Source organism: Phytophthora infestans, genomic scaffold, assembly GCF_000142945.1.
Source record: "Phytophthora infestans T30-4 supercont1.7 genomic scaffold, whole genome shotgun sequence".
Taxonomy (NCBI): domain Eukaryota; phylum Oomycota; class Peronosporomycetes; order Peronosporales; family Peronosporaceae; genus Phytophthora; species Phytophthora infestans.
The window spans coordinates 299,538-319,652 of NW_003303752.1; the positions used below are offsets into that span (position 1 = coordinate 299,538).

Here is a 20,115-nt window from a genome sequence, read left to right on the forward strand (position 1 = left end):
TTACCGCTGGGAGCGCTAAGACTCGCTCAAGTCTTAAGCGCGCTACATTTGAGATAAAACCGCCTTTACGACCAACCGCTGGAGATGCTCTAAAGGACCTATATCGCCGAAAAGAAGAGACTACCTGATGCATATGAAAACCAAACAAGTACTTCGAAGTATGTTTTTTTCGGCTATTGTTTTTTTTCAGTTAGGAGTGCTAATTTGGCGTAATGCCAGGACGACCTCGTTGTAAATTGCGAATTGCAGCACGCTTACACAAATCCCGCATTTCTATTTATTTAGGCTGCCAAAAAAAGAGGAAATTTAAATATGTACGCGACGCGGGACTCGAACCCGCAACCCCCAGATTCGAAGTCTGATACGCTATCCATTGCGCCAGCCGCGCTGTATAGTCGACTCGTGTAGTGACTTATTATAATGTTACAAAACAACTGTTAAACTGTGGTTGTGGAAAGCAAGGTACCGACCGATGTCTGCAATCGCGAAGAGGAAGTAACTGTTCATTGGTACCCTGCCGCGTCGGTGTCGCTGATGTGGTAGTCGTCTGGCGAGCAAGCCGAGTGAGCTCCATCAATACGTTGGGCAGTGAAGTGAACCCGTTTGCTGCATCACACTTCAGCGTCATAGGCTGGGTAATAATTATGTGATGCCCCCTTTTACTTACGCTATTGAATCAGCCTACCAATTGATAACGCAAAACGTCATAGCACACTATGCTTTGCAGAGCTTTGTCGTTCATCACTCGGGTGAGTGAGTTTGACATGTCTCCGATCACCAATACCCACTTCTTAACTCGATTGTAGGACAATATAGAGGACCAAACGTCCGCTGCACGTTTCAGCACTAATTTTGGATAGCACGATTAATTTTCGGTATACAATGAAAGTTAAGCGTTTCTTCCGATCATTTCAAAGGTATCTCTAATAACATATCGTCTTTGAGTTTTGTCCCACAAATCAGGACAGAAAAAGGCGAGTAAGCGTTTTTTTCGAGGATCGCTATTATTAGAGTAACTCCATCGCGCCATCAGTTATTTATATTCGTTGTTAATTTTCAATTTTGCTTATCCGCAAAAGTCACTAACTCCACCGCGGTTGACAGCAAATAGCAGCACCAAAACATGTGGCAACAGCCATTTTGCAGCAAATCCGTCCGAACCGTTTTATGTATTGCTGATAGGACTCTGTTTCATTTTATTTGTTGGCTACGCTGGATTTCATTCTTTCTGGGCGTTGCAGATCAGCAAAATGCGACAGCAAATATAGTCAATTTGCAGTCGGCCCAGGAATTTATTTGCTGGAAATGCCTTTTAAGTTAATATCACAAACTGATTGCTATAAATGACACGTGACAGCTTTTGTCCCACCGTCACAAAGATATGTTTTGTCCTATGAAAGATCACAAAAACAATGAATCCTTTTTTATCACTTGCCTTAAGTACAAATCAAAGTGGCGTTAACGTGTTAGCTACTGGGAGGTATGCTATTATCCTTAGAGCATCTCCTCGCACGCGCTCTTCTATTGCTAATGTCGAACTTATGCGTGCGCAGATTAACCACGGAAAAGCAATACGCAGCCGTTAAAGCATTTCCAGGTCTACCACGGTGTGTATAGAAGCTCAAAGTCCATATGCAGAAAGGGATTTAAATTGTTCTCATTCCAATTGCCCGACTCGAAGAGCCAGAGCATTGTTACCGATAAAACAGGGTAATTCGAGAGTATAGCTTTCCGGGGCGTAATTTATGAATTTGGATACCAAAAGAACACCAACTGAGCAAAATGTGCTATTCGATTGCACGCATTAGCACGCCCGACTGGGGATGCTTTCATGTTGGAGGTAGAACATAGTGCGTAGAAATTGGTAAGGAACGAAATTTGCGCACAGTCATACTCAGTGATCGTTCAAGGAGTCCCATGTCTACTGACCAACAGAAAGCAGCAGCCCCAACTTTTTCTGCATTCTTTTAGCGGGCAAGAGGGGAGCGGGCGTCTGGTGATAAGAGAAACAACATGAGTGTTGTACTATCACTCGGCTGACTCTTTGTTTTAATGTTGCACACTAGGAACGAAGGCTTCAATTGTTTCAAACAACAGCAACAACAAAGAAACATGACGTTTCAATAGACCCCCGGCTACAAAAAGCGTTCTGCCGAGACTTCCGCCCTTTGTACGTCTTCTCCATTATCTTCATCCTACTTATATCCACTTCTGACCCGGGCGGGATACAGGTGGGCGATCGCGCGTCCAAATTTCGGGGTATGTAGTTGCATTGCTCCAGCCATGAGCTCAGCGCACTACAGGAAGCAGCTTCCGGCCAAGAGTATACGAACGCGTATATGTTCGCTAATAACCTTGCTTCCACTGTTAGTTGAAAGCTGCTCTTTGGATCTATTGTGTAGAATACGGTACAGATCCTTTATTATGGATTAACGCTCCGGATTACGAAGCTCATTGGGTTTCTTGGAGCGAGGCTGCCGTAGCTTTAGCGTCAGAGGAAGACGTTCGACTCAAAGAGTCACTAATACTAAGTCTCTTATCCCAAGGAACTTACAACCCAAGACCAGGGCTCAAAGTTAATACCTTAGCTTTTTTGCTTCAGAACCAGAAGTGATTTATTTACTATTATTGCGGCCAAGCCGCCTAGGGGTAAATGTATTTGTTTAACTATATAGCATAGTTAAACCTAATCAAATGCATAACGTGTGGCCTGTCAGCCAACAGACTGAGAGACCTTGTTATCTCTCCAACTTATGTACTGAGAGTTTGTTAGCTCTCCGGGTACTTCGTACCCCTGTGTGTTCCACACCATGTAACCCCGTTGCACTCTCCCCCACTAAGATTAGAACATTCCGTTCTCGATACTTTCCTCAGCGAGGTCACGTCTTGTTAAGACGGCGGAGGTTACTGCACCTCACACCAGCGTTGTATAGCTCCGTGAGCTCACAAACGCCTACGCATCGTTGATGCCCAACCTCTCGTCGTCAGCCCACGACCCAATGTTCCAGGCGCAGCGCGCATCTTGCTCTCAAGCGGTCTCAGACCTACGCTCGCGCTCTGCACCTACTCCAAGAGCACAAGAGTAACACTCTCTTAGCTCAATGGCTGAGCGTTGGCTTTGCAAGACACAGGTCGGTGGTTCGAACCCACCAGGGCACAGCCCTCTCATACCATGATTAGTCCGTTCTCGGACTGACGTACGGGCATCGCCCTTGGTAGAGCTCCGGCCTGGCAAGCCAAAGGCCAGTGGTTGAATCCCCGTTCGGGACACCACTTTCGCTGTTACACCGCATCCTCATTTGGATCATGCTCATCGAGCAAGTTGTTTCAAGACAACTATGCGTCTATCGAGACGCTTGTGCCTGAACCTTGTTCAGCACAATACGAAGGACCTGCTTCCTTCGGGACTATGTCCCTAACACCACGAGGTCTTTCTACCTCCCGCTCCCGCTGCGAGCACCGCTCATACGTACGAGTTGGATGCTGCAGCCACTGGTTAGAGCCTGAGCTCAACCACTGACCAGATCGCTCCCCACTCTAGTTTGAGGTGCCCAGCGCCTGGCGACGCTGTCACACGCCATGGTGGCGCTTCGGCACAGAATGTGCCCGGTCGTAAGCGTCCACGACGTCAGGGCAATCTTGCCGGAGGAGAACTTCAAACTCCGTGAGTGAGGGTAGCCCCTCCACTTTACAAAGTACTGGGTACGACCCTGGCGTTTACGCCGCGCCACATGGCGATCTACGTGATAGTGGAGCTCATCATGCTCATCGAGCAGAGCGGGAGGAGGCCTTGCCTCAGCTGGACTCTCGCGGGAAGAGTCAGCACTTGCCGGAACGACGTCTGCGTCCATACGACGCCGACGCGCCCGTTCACGTTCACCGCACATCGGTCGGTCTCAAAGAGATAATCCACCTTGTGGATAGGTTAGAGCCACCATTGTTGACTCACAACCAGGTCTCGGACCTTGAGCGTCCAGGTGCTCGGCTGAACGTTCAGCTTGCCTTGCTCCTGTATCTCGAGCACTTCACTCCACGATCTGTGGCTCTGCCACATGCTGTTGATCAGCCATCTGTGGGTCCACCACTTGCTGTCGTTCAGCCTCGCGTGGCTCTACCACCTGCTGCCCTGCAGCTGTCCGTGGCCCCGCCACCGGTGGCGCCAACGCCTCCGCGCTCACGTGAGCAGGGTCTTGGTATGGCTTAAGCAAGCCAACATAGAAGACCGGATACGTGCGCATCTTCTTCGGAAGTAAGCGTATACGCTAGGCTCTTCCTGACCACGACCTTGAACGGTCATATGAACCGAAGTCTCAACTTCGTCTTGAAGACTGCAGACACTGCATGAGTAGGTAGGTTTTTAGCGTTTAATAAAACTTGGTCACCGACCTCAAACCTCTCAACATTGCTTCTGTTCTTAGCAAGAAGCATGTTCCTTCTGCGTGTTGTGGCTTTCAGTCATAGCGTCGCGTACTTGACGCATTGCGCTCAGTCTCAAAGAGACAAAGTCATCGACTTGCTTGCGAGCCGCAACAGGGCTGACATCAGCTAGCCGCTCAGCTATCCCTCCCCCCATCTGATCCACTGCGTGGCGACGTCAGTGGGACGTGAGGGTTAACCAAGCCGCTCTCCTAGAACAAAGTGTAGCCTGTCGAGGCTTGTACTGCATTATTTAATGCGAACTCAACGAGTGGGAGCATCTGGCTTCAGCGTTTTGGCGCCTCAGTGCATACGCTTCGGAGGATATCCTCCACAACACGATTCACGCGTTCGGTTTGACCATCGGTCTGCGGATGGTCCGTTGTAGACATATCCAAACGAGTGCCGAGCACTCTGGAGAGGGACGTCCAGAACTTCGCGGTGAAGCGCGGGTCTCGACCCGCGACAATTGCCTCAGGCAAGCCATGTTGGCGAAAGACTCGGTCTTAAAACAGCAAAGCTGTACCTTCACCATCAATGGTGTCCGGCACCGCCGCTAAATGAGCCATCTTGCTCAATCGGTCTACAAAAACCACAATACCCGTGTTTTCCGCCTAATCCTTGGGAAGGCCAAACACAAAGTCCATATTAATGGACTGCCAATATCCCTTGAGTACAGGCAAACTCGCCAATGGCGCTGCCGTGACCGGCGCGGACTTTGTCCGTTGACACGTCTCACACGTGTGTACATACCACTTATACATCTTGGGCCACCAGTACATCGAGCTCACCGAGCCATAGGTCTTCTTCCGACCTAATTGCCCGCCGACGGGCGTACTATGAACATCATAGACGATTCGATACTATAGATTCTCATCATGAGGAACGACTACACGAGAGTTATCCTCAGTGTCAGTGCTGTAGTACAGCTGGCCGCCATTGAGCGAGTATCGATGCAGGCTCGCGCGTAAGCGCCCAGACAATTCCTTGTCAGAGTCTTTAAACTCTTCGCTCCCATGAGCCCGTAGCAGCGCTACGCACATGTCGTCTTGTGCATACGCTCCGCGTAAAGGCAGGCACTGACGACGTCAGTGTCGTGACATGAGCTAACTCGTAGTCCGGCCTGCGCGAGAGCGCATCGACAACTACATTAAGCCGCCCCGGCTTGTACTTCACCTCGAAGTTATACTCGGAAAGCCATCTTGCCATTCTCTGAGAGAGATGAGGCGACTGTGTCGCAGTTCGTAGCGACGCATGATCAGTACAGATCACAAAAGGCTTATATCCTAGCAGGTGTACCCTATATTTTGACTAGAGCATACTTGATTGCAAGTAGCTCTTTGTCATGAACTGGATAGTTCTTCTCTGCAGCTTTGAGCGAGACTCAAACGCAATCACGCGTTCACGCCCTTCGACATCTGCTTGTAGTAAAGCACAACCGATTGCAAAATTGGAGGCGTCACAGACGACACTAAACGAGCGATTCGATCAAGGATCGGAGCCTAGAGGAGGCTCTCCTTCACAGCTTCAAAGGCTCCGTCGTGCCCGACGTTCTAGCACCATGGTGCGTCCTTCTTAAAGAGATCTGATAGTGGCCGAGCCATCTCCGCGTAGTTCGCGCTGTACTTGTGCAAGTAATTGGCTAAACCTAGCCACGTGCGTAAGTCTTTTTGGTTCTTAGAAACCGGCCAGTCCACGATGGCCTTGACTTTGGCAGGATCTGCCCGTAAACCTCGCTTCCTAATTAAGCTTCCGAGGAAAGGTATCACCTCCGCGTCAAAGCCGCACTTGTCCAAGCTGGCATACAGCTTATTAGTGCCCATGCACTCGAGCACCGCTCGCAGGTGGTCAATGTGGTTCTCCACGTCTGACTTTCCGTGCTCAGCATGACTATGGACGAATATAATGTCAAAGTATGTCTGAGCGTACGCCCGGTCGGGCCTAAACAGCTGCGTCACAAGACGATTGAACGTTGCTGGTGCGCTCGACAGCCCCTGGGGCACGGCCATCCACCCCTAGAGCATACCGCTAGGAGTACTCACGGCTGCCAGCTGAATATCGTTCTCTCTCATGAGCAATCGGTAGTTATCATTGATTAAGTTGAGTGCGTAGTACAACGTACAGCCTACCATGTTGTTCTGCAGAACATTCTTGCGAGAAATTAATGTTTGCACCGGGATGGTGGCCGTAATTAGCTTCTTGAAAGCACGATCAATGCGCCACTTGCCGTTCGATTTTCTGACACAGAACGTGGGTGTCGAGTGCGGAGCCTTGCTCTCACGCACCATCCCTGCCTCGTGCTTCGCACGGAAGAACGCGTTAATAACGTCACACTGCTCTCTTGGCAAAGGCCATTGCCTTGTCACGCAGTATTGGGTCCCAGGAACCAGGTCAATCTCATGACACACACCTCGATCCGGAAGCAGGCCTGTCGGTGGGTCTTTCAAAACAACGTCTTCATACTCCTTCACAACAAGATAGAAAGGATCCGTAGGATCTTTTAGGGTTGACGATCCACTTCTTGCGCTCAGCGCCTTCTTGGTGTCCTCTAGGACCGCGTCGTCCTCGACGGATGAGGAGTTCAGCTCCTCCTCAGGTCCCAGCAGGACCATATCGGCTAGCTCACCTGCTTCAAGGCTTTGCCAAACTCAGCAATGGACATCTCGTCCAGCTGTAGCAGAGCATCTACAGCGGGCAGAGTGCCAAGGCTGATGTCGTCTTCGACCTCCCGCGTCACTCCATTGACGAGTGTGTACAGCTGTTCACAATAATCACGTAGAGCCTCACCGCTCGTCACGCTGGACACCTCGTCCGACGTCGAAGACGTCACAGACGACCTGCGTCTTCTTCTTCTCTCCCTCCGCGACAGAGCCCGACCGGATGAGGGCGGTGTCCATTACCCTCACCGAGTGCAGCAGCATCATCACTTCTCCAGCGGCTCGTAAAATACTCGGCTGAGAGCCAAGAGGTCCTTGACCTTCACGCAGTGAACTAGGTGTCACTTCACCTGCATCTCCTGGGCCACGCCCATGATGCCTCGACTTGCAGTCAGCCGCAACCCTTGGACCACGAAGCGGTAGGTCATCGACCAGTTCCGTACCACTCAGTGGATTACACACCACTCCGCAGTCGTCCCCACTAGGACCCAGCAGTTGGTCATTGACCTGACCTACACCGCTCAGCGGATAACGTGCCGCACTAAGTACGCCCTCAGGGCAAGCAGCAGCCTCGTTGCTAACAATTTCTTACATACCAATGTCTAGCACTACGGCCGCTCTCAGTTTCGTGCTTGCGCCAAAAGCGCTTTTGCTTCCTAGCAGAGGTGGGTTCATGACTCACCAAAGCTCAACTAGAAGCAGGGTGCGATGCACCCTGCGTTTTCGACTTCCAGTCGATCCATGGATCATGGAGGTCCAGCCATAACCATGCCAAGGATGAGATCATACCTCGCATCCAGGTCTAAGACCAAATAGCGTTCCACGCTATCGAATCTCTCGAGCTTCACACGAAGGTCGACAGAGACCTTCGATACAGTTATCAGTTTCTCCGTCGCGAACCGGACAGAGATCGTATCTCTCGTTGGCACTTCCGGTGCCTTAGCATACAGCTGAATTCCTTCCAGGGTGGAGAGACGGGCGTAGTTGCCCGCAGCTCTCGAGTCAATCAAGACTCTCCATGGCTTCGCGAAGCCCTTCACGCTCACTTGAACGACCAGCAAACCCGGCTTGCACTCACTCTTCTTATAAGAGAGATCAGCTCTCTTCGGCACTGAGCCCTTTTGCCCTTTACGTCGTCGAGACACAACAGAACTCAGTTCTTCCCCAGTAGGCCGCCTCACGCCAACTGGGAGCTGCCGTTTCTCGGCGGTGACCCGGAAGGTTGGCTCGCCGGAGCCTCGCGCTTCTTGCGCAGAGAGCAAAAGGCCCGCAGGTGCTTAGTGCTATTGAGCACAAACATCGGCGGACGCCGGCGCGCTGCTCCGCAGCAAGAAGCTCCGCTTCTTCATCTTTAGAATAGATGAGATCCATCGGCTCCGGACCGCTCGAAGCGCTCGCGCTACCAGTGCTCCAACTAGGCTGAGCCGATCTGAATTTAAGCTCGGCAATCAATGTCACATCCACCGTCTCTTCAAAAGAGTTAGGGTGTCTACGGAATACTTCCGTTCGAGCTGCGCTCACACGAAGCCCCCCATGAGCACGGTCACGCTGACCAGTTCCGGAAGAGGGTCCACCGCCATTCCGGCGATAAGACTTCCCAACTCTTGGACATACTCCAATAACTCCTTGTTACCCTACCGGGTAGCAAGGACCCTCGACCGGATACGGTACGCCTGATTAGGCGGCGCGAACACGCACGAAAGCTGTTGCTTCAGCTGATTTCAAGTGGGAAATGCAGCGTCAGCAGACGTGCCGCACTTTAGTGCCCATCCGCGAGCGCGGCCTCCAAGCGTGGAGATAGCCAGCGCCACGCGCTGATGCTCAGACTGGAGCAGGGCCGATCCTATGGCCATCTTGACCTCACGGGCCCAGAAAAGGAGATTCTCTTCGTTCTTCCCCTCGAAGGTTTTTACGCTCACCATGAGCAGTTTCAGTCTCATAGACGCTCCACGCGTCAACGATGTGCCGCCGTTGCGGCGCTCATCTTCTCTTGGACGTGCTCCAAAAGCGCGTTCTCGTAGCGTGAGAACCATCCCAGCCTGGCGGTGACCGCCTCTGGACCTTGTGATGCAAGATGAGCCACGCCCTCCGGGTCAAGCAAGAATATAAGCTTAGTAAGCACGTCCTACTGCGCCAGGGGAAAATTCGGGAGGGGATGGCTCCATCCTCGCAGAGGATATTGTCAATCGACTCAGGAGCGGGATTGACTTTAAGTGCTACCAAGTGCAGCGGGGCTGCCGTAGCTTTAGCGTCAGAGGAAGACGTTCGACTCAAAGAGTCACTAATACTAAGCTCCTTATCCAGATAAACTGACAGCCGAATACCAGGGCTCAAAGTTATTACCTTAGCTTTTTTGCTTCAGAACCAGAAGTGCTTTATTTACTATTATCGCGGCCAAGCCGCCTAGGGGTAAATGTATCTGTTTAACTATATAGCATAGCTAAACCTAATCAAATGCAAAATGTGTGGCCTGTCAGCCAACGCACTGAGAGACCTTGTTAACTCTCCAACTTATGTACTGAAAGTTTGTTAACTCTCCGGGTACTTCGTACCCCTGTGTGTTCCCCACCACGTGACCCCGTTACATCATGCCAGATGTACCAGCACGACTTGGCGGTGTCGGGACGCGCGACGTTAAAGAGATTTTTGCTTGGAAACCCACTGTCAGCCAACGATAAGTTGCTAATGTAATAGCTGTACGTACCGCAGATCATTTACAGAACATCCAGGAAAATAGTACTTGATAACCTTCCTTGGTTTGACTTTAAAACGGCGCACACCTTGCACGAGCGTGCCACGAGCTTCCTGGACTTCTTGGAGTCCGAGTAGTTGGGGCATTGCTCATTGTAGTGGCCTACTTGTTCGGCGGTAGCCTCTCGATCCAGAGCGGCTGTCGGAAAGGTTCCGTCCTATGTTCTGCGAGTATAGCGGCCTGTATGTCACAATAAGAAAATCGTTTTCTTATTATGTTGAGAATTAAAAGGAACATATAATGAATACCTCAATATCCTTGGGCTTGCCATCATCGATCGCAAGTAGTTGCTCGTGTAACGTCTTCACGAGCTTGTAGTGTCGTGGAGCTTTCTGGTCTGTAATTTTTATGTAGTGGCGGTGAACGATGAAGGCACTTACAATTGCCGTGTCTACCATGCCGAATATATAGTTTGGTAGTACTTCCTGGATTTGTAGACAAGTTGGATACTAAAGCGCTGCATGCGCAACTGGTCGTGAATATCCCCCCCATTCATGGCTGATAATCGCGGATGAGCCCTGGTGCGGGGAAATTCTGCTTCTCACTGCCGACTCTGCGGTGTACATACATTAGAAAAAACAAAATTTGTTAGATATCTCCAACATGCCTGATGGCTTTGAATGTATCTCCAACAAAATCTCCAACATAAATCACTCACAAATTGAGCCGAGTGCACGGCCGCCGTCAGTAGATATCATGTGGACGGGATCATTATCCATCCACATTACCGCGGTAATTTGAGGATATTATTTGATCTCGCCATTTTTTTACTATGCCACGAGCAGATGCTGAAGATTTCTTCTTGTGCACCTTTTTCTTTGTGATGCTCCTCAAAGCAAAGCCAGCCCGACGCATTTGAATAGTAGCGGCCAGATTTAACCGCATGTGCAGCACTTCCAACGCCAAAACCACCTACGTGTAATATACCGGTCGGTGATCACGAGACGAAACGGCGCTTTAGCCGATCGGGGAACCAGTACACCCATATAACGCATCACCGCAGCACCACCGCAGGAGCTGTCAGCTGGAACACGTACCGCTTGATTGGTCTTGGCTCCAAGATAAAGCTCGATCCTATGTTGGAGGTGAATTAGTCAGATACACAAATGTCAGACCCTCCAACATAATTAAGTTAGCTAAAAAAAAGCTCAAGCTCGCTGAGCAAGCATGCACCTCATGCAGTAAGCTGTGCCCCCACAGCAAGCAGCGATTAACATCGTTCCCCACTTGTGAGGCTTCTGCGGCAAGAATTGGCGCGTCGGGTCCCTTCATGAGCGTGTGATAATAATCGCCTCAACGAACGAAGCTACCGGGCCTACAGTATAACATCGTGCGAAAGTTTTCTGCAAAGACGCCACCGCGCTTCTAACCTTCCAGCCTCGGTCATCACTGGCCTAAGCGACCGGTTGCTCGTAAAATGTAGATTTGGCACTTCATGTTTAAAACGGTTGCGAGGTAGACACTGTCCAAACGTACCCACCGGTATGGCCCCATGCTGCTGTTTACGCCAATACGCCTTCAGTCCTTTCGCATGCGGGCACAGCGGGCGATTACTAGTCCAATGACACGTAAAATTGAGTGAGGTTCCGCAGGAGATACAGCGTGAAGTCGCACACGTACCCCCTTTTTTGCTTTGACGTAGCGCGGGTCGATCTTCTTTTGCGATTATGGAATTTCAGCTGCTCGTTTCTCAATAATATTCTGGAGATGGTAGATGTTGGCTTCTTTCTGGATGTGTCTCCACAATCGTTATGACACGAAGAAAAAAATACAGCGCCAACGGGCTTCGGTAAGCCGCATGATAGACTCCATCGGACAATAACGACCGTGATATAGCCCGGCATGCCAGACGATGGCCAAATTCAGCTGCTTCTATTAAACAGAACGTTAAATTAGTACTGCTAACATGAATAAGATCGATAAACATGAGCTCACCATACCCCCAGCCCGCTTCCCGCACGTCCGTCATCACCGTTTTGATTGTGGCAACAGTGAGAAACTCGCTTTTTGGCAGCTTTTCGGCCGCATCGTCTTCTCCTTCTTCGTCGCACGAAAACCCCAACTTAAAATGTCCTTGTTGTCGACGTCACCGAAATCACTAAACTTTTCAAGCTGGCTTGAACTTTAATCACTTTCTGAGTCGAAAATCGTGTCCCACTTTCACCAACAAAGCATGAAACCCGAGGCAGAGCTCTGATGACTTTGTGGTGCGTTTTTATTATGCGGACTTAAGCAATCGAGCGAACTCGGTGTTAGTTGGTGGCTGTAAGACCGCGAGTACCCTCTTAAAAAATACACACCATCACAAACTCACAGTTTGTACAAACGATTTCAAAGCTGCTTGGCCTAGTATACGCTGTTTAAATGCTGGGCTTATCTAGCGAGAAAAACAGGCCATTTTGCAATGCACAGAGTTTTTTTCTGATATTGCTCAGCCATGCCTTGACTACCTTCACCAAACAAGGAGTAAATAGCAAGCTGATGCTCTACGAAAGATTGTTCTTGATCATTGGAAGAGTTGTGGAGAGCATTCGTATGCAGAGTGGCTGGAAAGCGAGTATCTGAGTGCGCAATGGACGAACTGGTACATGGCTTGTAGCGGGGTTTCTGGGATTTTGCCAAACTAGAATCCCATCGAATCTCATCATTGTAGTCTAGAACAAAACGCCATACGCTCTCTTCGCGCGCTTGTGCTAAATAAAATGTTGCCAGCGGGTAATAACTCGAATGGAATTCTCGGTTTCGGTCACTATTGTATAGGATTTCTCGCGTCGGAGTGGGTTGAGCAACCTAACTACCAGTGGTAATCATCGCTACGTGTACGAAGGCAGCGGGGAGCCTACATATCAGCTCGGCAAGCTCTTTTTGCAAGGTTGCCAATAGGTGTATATGCCACGTGCTCCTGATAAACAAAACCTATGCGTGGTGTAATGGGCCTACTTAAAGCCTACTAACTTCGGCTTACACGTTAGCGCACGTGTATGAAGAAGCGTAAGTTGCGTTTCACTTAGATTAACTATACTTCGTCCGAAAGTATAGATTTACTAAAATAGGAAAGCAAGCCGATTTCTGGCAAAACGATAACTGCTAATTTGTTTGTTTGGGTTATCCTTTTAATCTAATATTTTCAATGAAAGGTATTTATCAACGAATGGTTGACAGAATCCAATTGCTCTAATTGGTTGAAGATATTGACTTTCAACCAGTGAATGCCTTGAATGCATGCAGACCAACACTCTTTCAAATGTATATATTGGTTGGTGTATCTCACACCAGTGTGGAAACCTCTTTCATAACCAAGTGGTTATGTGTGGCCACTTGCGTGTAGCCCTGTTACACATGGGGCCACTGTTTCTCACGCCTATACCGAACCAGAACCGCGGCTCTGATAATTACTCAGAACCCGTAAGACTGAGGAACTGGTTTTTGATCATACTTAGGGCCATGCCGAACCGGAGCCATGTCGTGCCATCCGTGCCACGACGGCATCTGATTGGTCTGCCAGATGAGCGGGCTAGGGGGCAACCTGCCATCGATGGCACCGCGAAAGTGCCATGGCTCCGCGTAGTGCCATGCCATGCCACGCGCCACATTCAAATTTACAGCGATTTCGTGCGGGCTTGCACTTCCATTTTCGCGCCAAAAGATGGAGGAGGATTCGGGACTGGCTGTTGCTGTATTCTCGCTTGCTTCCAGCAGCAGCTAAAGCAGCCAGCTCCTCCATCCTCGTTCGCGCAGGCCTTAACGCTCCACTTGAAATCACAAAATGGTGCTTAGTGCACCGCAACACAGCGGCTACGAGCTGCGAGAGCGAGTCATTTGTGTGCTGCGAAGCTGCGTATGGGAGAAGTTGCTGCTCGACGAAATCTGCATGGGTGGCACGAACCGATTTCGGTTCGGCATGAAGAAAATGGCACCTGAATTGATCCCTACCCCTATGGCACGGATGGCACGATCAACGCCCGGTTCGGCATGGCCCTTAGGTTCAAGGTCTTACACACAAAAGGACACAGAACCGCGACTTTTCAGTTAAAGCCAGCCCTATTACGTCAGCAGGTTTTTTTCTCTGGATCCACTATTGGCTGTCACTAGCAGTTGCTTTGTGTGAAAAGCTAAGCGGCTCTAGATAAAAGAGGATCCTTAGATTTTTTTTTGTTATCTTGAATAAGGTACACATATCGTAAACCTTTGCAGCTTACAATTTTTTGGTGCTGCAAAAACATATTTTAACCAGCAAGTCAACCATTCCTTCATGGAGAAGCAAACTATCCTTGGAGTAGGCATTGGGGCATGTGTTTGCGCTACAGCGGTCGTTGTTGTCATCAAAAAGAGTGAAATGCGACCGCCGCCTTCCGGCAAGTCTGCCTTCCCAAACACCACGAGGAAGCGTGGGCCACCAAGAAGACAAACTAGTTCTAGAAGAAGTTGCGGTGCGATTCGATTTTTTTCCTTATCATTTGCAAGGTGTTATATACTGCATGGGGTCGCAAACCAAGCCGCCAGCAGAAAATTAAGGTAGCTAAAAGAATGGCACTGACTATAGCTTATTTAGGTGCGACAATCGATGAGGTGACTACAATGCTTGGTATAACTCGCCCGCAAGCCGTCATCAAAGTTAATTACACGCTTGATGTGCTGTCGAGACTAGCATCCCATTATGTAGAAATGTCAATACCAGAGGAGCTACCAGAAATTGAAGCGAGCTTTGAGACAAAAGCCGGCTTTCCTGACGTTAATAGCGCTGTTGACGGTACGTAGATCGCAATGCCCCATCCTCGCGCATTTGAGAGATGGTACTGCAAGGGAAATCTTTCCTGCATTTAGTGTACAGGCCGTCGCTGACTACGATGGCTAGTTTTGATCGATATTGATACGTGCTAGGTCGAACAACGACAGTCGTTATGGGATGGTAGCGAAAAATATAAATCGGTAAGTATGACGAGATTGCTTGATTATTTTGCGAGGGTGACGCGGGAGCAAGGACCGCTAAAGCAACTTTCATTTACGAACTCGTGTGGTGAAGCAGATCCGAAAATTTCCGAAGTCACGCTCTATTAGCTAAGATCGACCGCCTCCAACTAGCAATGTGGTGACCTAAGTGTGGTGCACACCAACCTGGCCAAACTGATTGCAAGATCAAGCGTGCGAAGTTCAAGCCGATTGTACCCACGGGGCGGCATTTAATAGGATTGCGTGATCTCAAGTCAAGGACATGGAATCGCGGTCTCGTTAAAGACGTAAACATCGGGATGGGAGCCAGTGAAACGTGCAGCGTCGAGATGGCGACAGAGAACGATAGAAGCTACAAACTTTGGTATAGGCAGAATGCTAGCATATTCACAACAGAGCTGGGTTTACTTTCTTCATGACAAGTACACTTTGGCTCCGCTATTTCGAGCACAAAATTAACTTTGGCCCACCCGACGACGCGTTCCGGACGTAGCATCACATGATCGAAGCCCCGGCGCCTTGGTTGCTTATCCAGGACGCCCATCGACCTAAATTAAGTTCACATCGATAGAAAGCAGCAAGCGCATAAATAACGGAAGGCTTTGCCGACCGCAAAGAACATTGGCCACAAGATCGTTGATATCAAATCTCAAGATTGACCAGTTTGCGATCTCACTACTACAAAATTCCCAAGCGAACATTTAATCGGCGCCGCACGTAGAAGTAACCTCGCTGCCAAACGTCCTGCCGTCTACGTAGTCAGTCCAAGACTCCAGCCGATCTGCTGTCAGACCTTCCTCTGTTCCGTCGGTGAGCTCCTCCCGAGGTCACTGCCGATCTATGAATTCATCTTGTTTCGCAAAGTCGACGGTGATCCAGAATACGTCGATGCTTCAATCCCTGGTCAAATTCCAGCTTGCTCTTCTTGTTCTGGGGACTTCCGGTGAAATCCCGATCCACCCAAAGCTTCGGGCTCGCGCACCATTGTGACGAAGTGGCTCTGCACAAAGCGCTAATCTCTGAGGTCCTCTTGCACACGGCGCCCGCGCTACCGACTAACGGAGGAGTACTCCGATATTTCATGGTGGTTCTTGTGCTCACCTTGGGTACCCGTCGGTGAACTAATCCGCTCTTCGAGTGATCTCGTTAGAGGTGCCTTGGAAAGGAAACCGTTAGCCTCCTCCCCTGACCCCTTTGGGGACACACCACGGGTTCTGACTCAAGTCTAAATCCGCCGGACGAAAGCACCGACCAAAGCCGGGAAAACCTCGTTCAACCAGCCATCCGGCTCAAAATCGACGGTCTAGTAGAAGCCCGCTAAATCGAAGTCCTCACGGAAAAATTTAAATCGCCAGACTAGGACGCCGAGGATCGCGCCGATCTCGCGCTGGCTTGGACGGAAGTAAAATTTGAAAGCGCTTATTCCAAAAAACAGCTCCATGCCTTCCTTGCCGAGGATGATACGATGCTCGCCCTCCACCCGAAACGGCTTGGTGACCTGAAGGTCTCTATATCTGAGCCAACACTTGGATTGAATCAGCTGGACGCGGTGAAGGCGCCTCTCCATCTGTTCAAAGAGTCTGGAATTGTTGCAGGAGCATTCGAAGCTGATGATATGCTCGATTTCAACCTCGATACGATCAAGGTTGCTGTGGGATCGACGTTCGATCTGCTGAAACCCATGTCGGTGAAGCTTTCAATACCCCAAAGATCGTAGGACCTTAAGCCATGCCTGTCGAAACCGATCATACCGAGTTGTTGTCTCACATTAAATCGGCGACCGATTCACTAGACACTAGCAGCGTCGAGGACCCGCCTCGAATAACACTGGACCCATCCGGGGCCGCAATGCTGCGCGATCGCGCTTATCGAAAGGCTACGACCTCATCTAGCAGGTCTGGTGTCGCATGTCTGTGATGTTAGAACTGAATAAGCTTTCCGGTAGAGATATTGACGAAGATCGATCCCGATCTTGGTTGAACAAGGTGAAATCATCATTCGTGCGAGATCAAACTTCGGATGGAGAGGAGTGTCTAGTCTTTGGCGACCTCCTTACCAGACCCACACAAACCTGGTACCGGCAACTGAGCCGAGCGACACGGAGTAAGTGGAAGGACTTGCTCCAAAGTTTTTAAACGCTGTACCGCGGCCGTGGCATATCCGGTACGAGGCAATAGTACCACGCGGGGAAGCATTCGGACGAGTCGCCGTTAGAGTAACTGTATCGTGTTAGCGTTGCAGGTTTGCGAGTTCGAATTTAAGTCAAGAATGGTCCGTCGAAGACTCGCCGCGATCATGTCGATCATTTCATTGAAACGCTGGACGATCGCGATCCGGCGGATCACCTTGCACTGCTAAGGATTCTCGCACAGCGATGCAAAGTACCGAGAAAGAAACAGCACGCCTTGAAAGAACTTATCGCATAGGAACAAGTTATCACCTTTAAAATAGTTCCTTATTTCATATGGATTCGGTATGAACCAGTATTACCGATAAATTAGGCTCACCTGTCTTTTCGCGGATTTTAATAAACCCAAATGTAAGACTCCAACCCTCGGGCTCACAGTTTCAAATTCTTGGTCGTTTTTCCCATTATCCTCTTGTGGTCTATCGGTCATAATAGTCACCATTAATAGCCGCGCGACTACATCTAGAAACAAGAACTTTGACATATTGCAAACCAATTTCCACCTGTAATAAAGATGTGCAGGTACCGCAGATTGAGATTTGTTTTGCTCCACTTATTTAATGATTGCGCTGTTAGCGCATGCTGAAGTCCTGTCCTCGCACCGCTGCTTTTCGCCTTTGAGGAAGATTTCATCACGTAACATCTACTACCTGGACAGCGACACGCCCAACATGGTCAAATTGTGAATGGCTTATGCCCATATGTACCAATATCGTATTTAGCGATGAATTGCGCCCCTTTGGGCAAGTACTCCGTGCATGATGGTACGCATTCCTTCTGACACATTTGAGCGTCCAACCATACAAAGGAGAAACACACTCGGCTTAAGCGGTGAGAAACTAAGACGAATTTGAAAACTTAAGGATGCAACAAGGTGCACGAGATGCACTCGATCTGAAAATTCTGAAGGAGCAGAAGGACCAGCACACAATGGTACGATGTTGCATTTTTTCTCATCCAATCATATTTGTTATCTCTAAATGGCATTTGCGCGCTTGAAAGCAAGATGCGAAATGGATATATATCTATTGAGCGCAAATTTACTGTTCTAGTCCTTCACCAGTTGAGGGCGTGCCCTGTGACTAGGGTTTAGAGCAAATGGCATAGTGGTAATGATATTTGATAGACTTTGGAAGCTTGGGTAGTGCTTCGAGAAAATTCCAGCCATTTCGGAATTGAATCAGCTCCGAGCCTCTCAACACACCTGTCACCCTCACAGGGGATGGAATTTGGAAATAGTGATTTAATCCCGGCGCAGCAGATAGAAAGTGAGGAAGAGTTGGGAGCCCAATTGACAGGCCAGAGTACAGCGGCATCTATATTGGATATTCAAGCAGCGAGGCCAGGTGAATTTGTGGCAGCACCGGGCGCTGCAGCGAACACAAACGTCGGTGTTGCGGTCCCTGTGCCAGAACACGTGATCCGAGCTATCCGAGATTATGTACCTCTCGCTGGTTTCACTGTGGTACCAAAACGCCGGGGGAAGCGCTCAATTATTTTTGACTGGGGGAGGGGGCGATTTTCCTCAGGATTTGTCAAGGAAGCCATGAATGTCTTTTTTAAAACCAAGAGTATTCAGCCAAACGGCAACACCTGCTAGTAGTGAGGACAGCGAGCGATAATCGCGTCTCGCAAGCTCTTCTCATCATTGACACCTTGACCTGATGCACCAATTCAGTCTGAAATCGTCTTGAACGTCTGCTCGAGGCTTCCTATCCTAGATGTGATGTCATTTACATTCCGTTTTGTAGTAGCCCTACAGTCGATCAGGAAGCGCATGATCTTACTAACGATAGATGTATTAGTTTACCCGTGCTGCGTCGCCTCTACGATAGCGCGACTAATTATTTTCCAAAGTCATCCTGTCAATCAAGCAGCTAAAGAGGTTGATATTTAGTATCAACTGTCTCAGCTGCTTGCGGAACCATCGTTGTGCCAGGCAATACGTCATTTACTGTTGCAGTACCTTCAACTGCAACGTTAGCAGACTTGCTCTCCGTATTCAAGCATCTCTTACCGCATACCACCAGCGAATCATCAGATTCACCAGGAAGCATGGAGGGCAAGTCGCCTTTACAAGCCCGGTGGATTGTGTTCGCACACTTAACGTTAGAGCATGACATCATTTCACGATGTTCATCCTACATTTTGATAATCTTCATGCAGCTCCATTATTTACAGGCCGATGCCATCGTGTCAACACCTTCGCACCTTTTGAGATCTTCCATTGGAAATAAGAGCTTAAACGTAAGCACATCAGCGCGCTACGAGCCAGAGCCTTCTGAGCTTTCTACATTTATTTGTTGTGTAACATCAGGTAGTAAAATAGGTCTTACGATGGGCATATCGAAGCTGAAGTGATTTACTCCAGCATGAATGAATCTCGGACAAGCATTGAAATTCTATTACAGCATGACATGTCTAGGTTATATTACTTAGAGAATGTTCTACTGAAATCAATCGTGTCCTTGTGTCACACCTTACGGGAACTGCCGTCGTCGGCGCCGCGCGAGTACCAGGTCTTGACACGATCCTCAGTCGTGTGAGCTGACAAGTTCTTTTAGCAAGGGGCCGGGCTGGAGTCGCGCCTCTTGTTTGTCTGTCGGTTATGAAGCTGGGCACTTGGCTTCGCCGTAGATAGTGGTTGTCAAAGCTGAATACAAGTAGAGTTTCCAAGTAAATCTAGACAGATGATTGGCTAATAATCATTTGGACTCAATTTAATCTTACCCCAGCGTTTTTCTTCCAAGCTCACCTTTCCAAGAGCCAAGAGTATCTTTCACAAAGATGTCCAGCACATCGTAGCGTTGTTGAAGTTCCCCACTTACAGTCGGACGCTGTACGGATCCATCGACCAAACCCCAAGCATTAAACCGATGTAAATAGACCATAACTTGAGCGCGATAGCGGTTAAAGCTTCCTGCCATCTTTAATGATTTTTTGTTCACACCCATCGCCAGGTTAGGCGGTGGCAATGGTATCGTTTGCTGTTGTTCTTCATGAGCGTGCAACCTCGCTGAAGCATTTACCACCGGAGCTCCAGTCAAAATGAGCGTTGAAGGTGGTGAGCTCATCGCAGAAACAGACTGCGGCTGTGGAGGCTGAAGGACATGAATCCCGCCAGCACCCCTAACCAATGGACCTACCAGTCC

At 49.3% G+C, this 20,115-nt stretch overlaps 1 non-coding gene across 1 annotated transcript; it reads right to left on the reverse strand.

The window, feature by feature from the left end:
- Positions 1 to 1,639: 1,639 nt before the first annotated feature.
- Positions 1,640 to 1,697, reverse strand: PITG_33009 (the record flags this gene model as incomplete). Its single annotated transcript, XR_009934403.1, has 1 exon — positions 1,640 to 1,697. It is a non-coding gene; the product is annotated as an 18S ribosomal RNA (ribosomal RNA).
- Between the last annotated feature and the right edge of the window lie 18,418 nt (positions 1,698 to 20,115).